This window comes from Paralichthys olivaceus, chromosome 4, assembly GCF_024713975.1.
Source record: "Paralichthys olivaceus isolate ysfri-2021 chromosome 4, ASM2471397v2, whole genome shotgun sequence".
In the NCBI taxonomy this organism is placed as follows: Eukaryota; Metazoa; Chordata; class Actinopteri; order Pleuronectiformes; family Paralichthyidae; genus Paralichthys; species Paralichthys olivaceus.
Window position 1 is genome coordinate 19,133,650 of NC_091096.1, and position 9,265 is coordinate 19,142,914.

Here is a 9,265-nt window from a genome sequence, read left to right on the forward strand (position 1 = left end):
ATACAAACAGGCCTGGGGGTCTTCTCACCCAGATGGCTGCAGAACAGCAGATGATCAGTCCACCGGGGGCTCGTGCATGACTTCACACTGTTGGTCTGGTACCTCCTGACTGTAGGGCAGCAGCGGAGGAGAGCCGTCCCTCCTCCCATATGTAACTGAGGCCTCCACCACATCACACCCACACAATGATCTCATGAAGACACAGGTTCCCCTGAGACTGGCTCCATGCAGGTTTAACATGTTGAAAAACCATTACAGGAGAGTGTGGCTATTATAGTGATACATTAAAATGATCAGTCAAGCCTTGCTGAGAAATAATTTCATACCACTTCTAGATTTTAGAAAATATAGGTCATTGTCATTTGTTTGACAGAGCTCATTTTCACAAAGCAATCTGAAGTAAAATAAAATGAGAGATATATTATGAATGGAAAATTCATGCAAATTATCCAAACTAGATATAATACAAGTATAGTACTCCAAGTATAGATAATAAAGTACAATATGATGAATAAAGGTCCCACAAAATACATACAACTCCAAAAGAGCATTATTTGCAATATTACAGTTATTTTAACTTATTCCAAGGATCTGTTACTCCGTCCATGTCCATATTAAACACAAAGTACAACTGCAAGATTTGAACAAACATCTTACTATCAGTACAAACACTGTGTCATACACTCAGTGTCCGGCAGATGGCAGACGCGCCATTCCTGACGCCGCTGTGCAGAGCTGACGTGAGAGAGACAAAGAAGAGCAGCAGAAAACCAGAGGGAGCTGCTGTCTGGAGTCAGGTCTGTCCAGCGTTTACTGTGCGTCCACCTAACAGGATACAAAGTATCATTATTATCATTAGTAGTAGTAGTAGTAGTAGACGGTACACTTACAGCTCAAAAAACAGGTTATTAAAGTGCTAATATTTTGTAATAATTACATTATGAGGCTGTTTGTTGCAGTGCAAATTTCCTTGAGGCGTTTTTCCTATTCTTTGAAAAGTGTAGCACAAGCTTCTGTGCCCTGTTCCCTCATGCACGTGGCACCCGGCATGTTGCAGGTCCACATGCTGCAGATAGTGGCGGGAAATCTCCACAAAGGACAAAACAAGCAACACAAGGCAGCAGCACGTCAATTAAATTAAGTGTGTGTACGTGTGTGTACGTGTGTGTGTGTGTAGTGGGTGTCAATATTAAAACTTAAAATGAAATAGCCGCGAGGATGCAGGCGCGGACGAGGAGATTAAAACTCAGAGGGACACCAGGACTCTGTGCCCTGAGGTAGCGATACTGTAAATATGATATCAACGCAAATATTAAGAGTGAGCTCCATCCTCTCTCTAATTATTTATATCTGAAAATCAACAACAACAAGAATCAGAGGCAAACGATTGTCAGGGAAATGTGTGTCTTGTAACAAATAACAGAGCAGCTCTGGTTCATTGGAACAGTTGCTGTAGTGAGTCAATGTTAAACCATAGAACTGCGATATATGATAAGACACTAACAACTGTCTCAGCTGTAGCGTCATCTCGGAGCACAGTTATGTGGACCTAATGCGTCCTCTTGCTCTTTTACTGTGACATTAAACCAATGAGATTTGCTCTGAAATAGTAGCTACTGGGACGCACAACGTTTCCTGTACTGCTCTCCACAAACCAAACTCCACGCCCGGGTGTCAATCACGACTCCTGCGTCTGAGGTTGCAGCTCCTTCCTCGTATTGTGCTTATATCATTAAAAAAAAAAAAAGAACAATTTTCGCAGGCTCGGCTAATCACCTGTGAGAGAAAGAGTGGGTGGTGACATCAAATTGAACCGTGGAAATGGAACAGGAATTAGATGCACTTAGCCATCACATGTTAATGGCAGCAATCAACAGCCAATTACCCAGCGTACTTGAGTACCTTGACAAGTGCAGGTGTACCCTGCAACTAACACGGGCCTCTTCGGCACATTTCCATAAATTCGACAATAAACTCCCTCTGTGATTGAGCGTGAGTGTTTCATTGAGGTTGCAATTAAGCAATATTGTTAGGGAAGTGCCAAGAGTGGATCGTACAAGGGAAAAAAAATCCCTTAAGGGCAATAATAACATGTATTTTACCTGGATGCATGTAAATCGATAAAGTTGTAATATGCTTATATTAAAATGACCTTTGTTGTAATTGCCTGGAGAGACGCTCGTGCTGCTTATGTGTTTGAATGTTGCTAAATCAATGTTCGGAGATGTGTTGGCAGGCAGCGGTTTTTTTTTTGTGCGACCCGACAGTGCAGTGGTGTCTCCGGCTGGCATGGCCCTCACTGTGAACATGATCCAGGCTGAAGATCTGCTGCTGATGCTGATGATCTCTGTCACTGGGGGGGATTTCAGGACTCAGTTCTGGCTGCTGCCCTGATAAGTCTAGGAAACGCACACACACATGAATGAGATGAACACATCAGCCCTGCGCACACTGTGAGGCCAGTGTCCCGGTATGACCCACTTTGATTATTCTGTCCTTAAGCAACAGGTGACGGGCTTTTCCCGGATGTCATCTGTGTCGTTGGCCTCTGTTCAGCGGCGGCACTCAGGACCAAGGGAGAGCTGGCTGGCAATGTGCCCGATCTACAAGTGAGCTGTCCTATCATTGACATCAAGTAAGCCGAAGATGTCATGTCTTCATCTTGTGAGAGTTCAATCCCCCTTTCAGGATGGATCAAGCTCTCTGTCGCTGGAGAGAGGCTGTGCAGATAAGTGTTGCGCCTCATGCTTCCTCCTGGGAACGTCTACGAAATAACTGTAGGGATACAGGCATATTTATTATATATTTATCAGTGATCATGAAACGATAAATTGCACCATTGTGTGTGTGTGTGTGTGGGCGCGCTCCCTGTATCCTAAAACGGCACATTTTAAATGGACACACACACTCTGCTTGAGAGCTGAAGTGTTGTTGAATTGTTTGAATTGTTTGCACAAGTGTTGGTAGTTTTCTGTCTTCTGTGTGACCAGGCACAGACGTGTGCTTTGTATGAGCCCTGCGTGGCCTGATATTCAGGCTGCAGTCCATCTGCTGGATATCACTGTAAGCTGCAGCAGAGCCGAGCGCTGATCTGAGCAGCTGGCCGACAAACTCCTCTCCACAGACACCGCTTAAGGTTACTAACACGTATAGAAAGACTAAACAGAGAAATAAAGAGGTGTATCAATAATCTGATTCAAACTGAAAAACTGGGATAATGATAATAAAATAACAATTATCTTTACAAGACATCATAAATAAACACATGAATAATTTCAATAAAATCAAATGTTACTCAGAATCATAATAGGAAACACTAACATGTGAAACAAGAAGAGTAATATAGGTTTGGTAAATTTTTTATTTTTAACATTTAAAAAAAATAGAAAAAAAGACATTAATATATGCATGTAAGAAAAAGGGGCACCCAACAAGTGAACTTCAACAACAAATGTTCAAAATGAATAAATCAGTATGAAGAGGTGAATACTTATCGAGTCCTACCTTCTTTTTTTCATATTTCATCAAACTAAATTATGCAACGCTGCAATATTCCAGCTTTCATCATAAACAGCTCAATCACAATCAGTAAACATAAACATTCCTGACTCAGCGAGAGCAGATCAACAAAATGAAAGCAAACAAAGCACTTACACATCCTAGTTACTGTTTTAATGTACTACATCTCTACTACAAGTATTCAGTAATATTTAGAATCTGGTAAAGAGGGATAGACACCTAATAGTACTTTATATATGAACACAAGAGGGACTGAAACCAAAAGTTAAAATCAGATTAGTGAGCGTGGGAATTATATATTAGAAAAGAAAAAAACATATAACAATTACAAAGTCATTGTCAAATCAACGTCATCGTTTTTATCACTGTTGGTTAATAGTCTAATTTAAATAGTGGGCAGTCAATGACTAATAGTGCCGTTTTAACATGAAGCAAACATTTTATAATATTAGATCTATTACAATAAGAGCATTGACAGTCCATTAGCTTTTAAGAATGACCTGTTCACCTGCTCCTCTTTCTCTTTCTCTCGTGTTTGCCTTCGAGCTACTTGACTTGTTCTACTTGACTCCTGAACCATTTTAATATCAGGCTGCCATGAGTTTCCTTCCTGTGAGCCCGTGTCTTCATATTTCTGTTTCTGCCCTCCCACAACCAGAGATAAAAACTGGAGTATGGAGAGAGCGTGCTGCTGGTCCTCTTTACCAGTGTATATTAAAACAGTGAGTGACCCTGTTAATGGGCCTTTGAAAACACCACGCTGGAGTGTGCAGACGGTGCAAATGTTGAGGAAATATTTTTGATTCACTTGAATATGATATTTGTGTTAATGCAAAAAATATGAGCACCTGCATTCACCTACAATAGCAAAAAAATTGGATTTTCTAAAATTTGGCATCCCTGTATTTCTACACATCCAGAATATTATAACATTTTTATTTCACCTGGGATGAATTTCTCCACACTGACTCTAATTTGCAGAGACATTCAGTATAATGTCAACATAATTTGTATTGTAACACATTTGTGAATTCATTTCTATGGATGAACAATGTCAGAAAAATCAAAGAAATCCATATAATTCAAAGTGCCAGTTCAGTTTGGTTTAGTGCTACGTGCAACAGCTAGTTAACAGTTCATATTAATCACTTCTGAAATGATATCAATAAAGCAGCCCGATGGAAAAATGGCAATTAAGCATTTATTGGTCCAACGTGATCATTGTTGTCAGAGGTCATGTGCACATGTCAATGGCAGTGCGTGCGTGCGTGCGTGTGTGTGTGCGTGTGTGTGTGTGTGCGTGTGGCGCAGTCTATTTGCCTGTGCATGTTAAGTCTGGTTCAACTTTTCCTCCATGACAAACGTGCCTCTGTAAAACACGTCGGTCTCACTGCAGCAAACCTTTTACGCTGTGTCTCCGTGTCACTGGCACCTCATTGCTTTCCCACAGAGGAGTCCACAATGCTATATATTAATTAAGGGTTTCAGGAACAATAATGGTGACAATAAAGACAGTCCTCCCTCTTTGTCCTCCGCGCTCTGCCATCACACCACATTAGGAGGCATGCGAGGGGAGATACGGTAGGAGGAGGGGGATGGAGGAGAGATAGAGCTCCTTCTCTTCGGAATGTAATCTCCCTGATGTTACATGGTGCAGCCTAAACTGATAAATTGCAGATTAAATGGCGGCCACACTCCACTTCACCCTGCAGCCTACGCCACACCCCCTTAGTTCCTCACATTTTTGCTATTCACTGCCTTCTTGGCCTGTCAATTCTGCCTAATCGTGAGAGGCACTAAAACACCAGGTCTTGACAGAGCCAGATCAAGAATGATGAACATCTCTCAATGGCAAAAGACTCATGCTCCTAACTCTACTAGAAGGCTCGCATCACTTATGCAGAAATCAGCGGCGTGCCAGCATCCAGGAATTATGCCTGCTGACAGGAGATGCATAAGGTGCGCATTGTGCAGCCGGAGCAGCCTTGACAAGTTATAGTTAACTGCGGCGGTGGCGACCCCGAACACAAAGGATACAGCGGCTTATTAATGGAGGAGCATCCATGTCAATAATCCCTGTTTTTGGGTTGTGTCCAGAGTCATGCATCTTGCCACTACAAGTGGCACACACACTTGGATTTTACCAGCATAAAAAAAACCCCACACATCCGACACACACAGGCGCGCACACTTCCTCGCTCTCTCTGGAGTTATGAGCTGGAAAGCTTTCTTTTCCTATACAATGAATGGCACGGCAGCTGGGGAAAAAAAATGAAAGGTGAATATAAATATCAATGTATACGTCTGAGTTAAATTATTTATGTGTTTGCTTAAAAACCCTGCTGCCTGGGGGAGGAGGAGGGAGGGGGTGGTGGTGGTGGTGGTGGTGGGAGGGGGTGACCTAATCCATAAGCATGAATACAAAGAAATAAGTCATTAAATTCATAACCGCATGTTGCTGATGTCGTCTATGGAAATATTTGTAATGTATATTCTAATTTTACTGAATAAATTAGGCAGAGATGCATTTCCATGTAAATTTATTCAAGGGGAAAGGAAGAGGAGTGTGGGGGGTGCGGTAAGATCTGCCAGATTATGCATAATTGTAGTATTGTAGCCCTCATTTCTACATCTAGCTCCGTATTGCGTGGTCATTAAATTCTAAAATAATGGCAACCTCACAGCTTCTCCGTCCTAATTGCCCCTTCCATACAATTGCCTTCTCGAGACAATATGATGAAGTGAGCTGAAGGATGTGTTAATAAGGCGGCATCTCTAACTGAGGAGGACAATGCTTTGGAGTTGTACTCTCAGCGTATTTACAGAGTGGAGTGACTTCACTCACTCTACGGCTCTCGTTTGTTCACCTTTGCGCCGTTTGATGCCTTTGAGGTGGCAAACAACTGCGCCGAGTATCGGCTCAGCGCTGACATATCAGGAGGAAACTGGGATTTCAGCTTGTCTCCACTCATCTCAATATGTGGAGAAATCAAAGAGGGGAAAAAGGCTCATTAATAAAAATATGTGTATCTAATACACTCAGTGGTGGTGGTGGGGGGGGATTTTTTAATGAAATGCAACATGTTACCTAATTGCGCATCTGCATCAGAAGCCCAGTATACATTTCAAAGGAATATATGCATGAATTTCAAATGCAGTATCTCTCAATTGAGAGTAGCTGGGACTGAGAGCAAGGGAAGGAGAGATCAATCTCTGTGATGATGTGTGAAAAGGGCAAGTTCCTCGCCCAGCATGTACGTCTCCTCATTACCTTTCATTTGGCAACCAAAGCATCTTCCACTTGATACAAAATAAGCAACTTGAAAACAGTGTGATGATGTTCCGCCGTCTGTGGCCGCGCTGGAACCTGCGCGTCTTCATCTGTGTGTACCTGGAAACACAAGCCTCAGACTGTGAGCTTGCACTTGCATGATCTAAGGTTATTATAATGTGTTTAAAGTGTCCCCCCAGTGGACGCTGTGTCCACGCAGAGACTTGGTGGACTTATCATGAGCCGTTCTGCAGGCCTGATCTGTCTGTGCCGCAGCCCCTCACAAGCTCAACACCCCAGAGTGCGCTCCTCGTAGCCCACCCCACCGAAACCTCCTCTCAGTTTATTCCGCCTGTGACGTTCAGCCATGCTTCATCTCCACATCCTTAAAAGCAGAAATTAATGACAAGCACAAAGCTGCTCATTTATAATTGCTTCATTATACTGTTGTGTTCTCCTGACAATAATGGTGTTGCTGGTGTTTTTCTAATTATATGGCATTTTTTTTGCTCGTTATCAAGGACTTCAGGTAATTGTGGAGAAAATAATGACTGTCTGCCTGCCCGCTTCCTCCGTCTCTCATGGATTGCACATCACAAATAGTCTCAGTGCAACCCGCCGCCGTACGAAGGAGGCGGCTGGGTTGCCTTTTAAAGCTGACTCCATTTACACTGCGAGTCATCAGTGGCTCAAGCGTCTCTAATGAGCAACTTGTATTCGAGTGTCTGAGTCGAAGTTTATGACAGATTACGATCAGCGTCTGAGCCTTTCTTATTTTTTTATTTGTTTTAAATTTGCTATTAACTCCCTGCTTTGCTGAAGTCCCTCTGATGACCTGACGTGGAAAAAAGTAAAATCAATAGACTTTTAAACCATAAATGAATAAATATGAGCTAAAAAACCCACATGCATCAAACTCTATTCTGCAACCACACATGTCTGATATGAGAAGTCTCAAATGTGATTTGCAACAGGGACGATAACATCACTAATAACGCTGTATGTGTAGTGTGATTTCATTCAACTGTGGGGACATTAGTGATTTGCATTTAATACCTGGTGTGCTCCTCCTTTTTCATGCAACATTGCCAGATATGGATGATGACATTATAATAATTAAAGAACATTATGGACAGAGGGCGCTTTGCTGTTTGCTACTGTGCGTAATGGCGACCAACACTGTTATTTCTATTTGAAGAATGCATCCATGTGTGAAATAATAATACTCCCTCCAGGAATACCATTGTCATATTTTATTTGTCAGTAGAAAAAGATGAAACAGAGAGAAGAAAAAAACTAAATAAAAAATGAACTCTCCTTCTTCATTTCCATTCTTCTTCCTTTTGTTTTTTAATTCTGCTGTTGCAGCATCCAGCACCATTGCTGTCTGAAAACCTCAGAGGCGGACTTAATTAGTTGCTAAGAGAAAGCTGCCAGTGGTGGGGAGCAACGAGAACGGGGCAGATTTTAGTTTGCTCTGAACTTTGCTAATTATCAGGTAGGATGTAATTTTCTCCGCTCCCTTGAGACGCCCAGCAGAGAGCTGCGGCAACTAGGAGAAGCGAAACAAGGCTGATCCCAGAGAAAAGTATGAAACATTGACTGTTGTGCACAAATCCTTTCGTTTGTATTTCTTCCTCCAGATCACTAAGAGTTCTTTTTTCTGGAGGTGTGATTATAAACTAATAATGTGACACATGGTGAACACCACCTGAGAAGGTGTGGGAGAGTTCGAGCAGAGCAGTGATCACGGACAGGTGGAAACAGGATGTAGTATACGGCTCAGAACGAGGGAAGGCGAGTGCAGGGCGTACATCATTTATATCCAGCAATGTCTGAGCAGTGACAGGGACTGTGTTTAGCAGGTTCCTATCCCACATGCATCACATTATGATTCTGAAGTGCCTCAGACGAAAGAGGAGGTTGAATTGCTGTTGACCTGAGTGAGCTAAAATGACATAGATTCAGACAAATAGAGCACTGAGCTAAGCGGAAAAAACAAGATGGATGTCTAGTGGCAGCACATCTGCACAGGCTCCCTCTGTTTTCCTGTGTACGTGTGCGTGTGTGTGTGTGTGTGTTTGGTGAGTCCAAACTTTTGACATTTTCCCCAGAAACACCACATCTAAAGACGTCTGGATGCACAAGTAACAGGCCTGTGTACATGTGAATGCAATTTAAAACTCAAGTAATTATGCAGGTTCTCAGTTCGCAAACACACATTTCTTTTAATGCTGCCCCAACTCAGAGAAGATCCTTTAACTGCGCACAACTCCACTTTAAATCTCAGGACTATATTCAGAGAGATCTCTCTGTTCTAAAATGTCAGTGTGAAGTTTTCAGAGTGGCTTTTACAAGCTTCCCAGTTTAAATCTTGGCAGACTCTTCTGTGTGCGAGTGAATCACCATGGTTGCGGCGTCTAATATGCACGCCCCAGTGCATTGAGAAAAGAGAGTACTTCTTCCTCTCTTGGT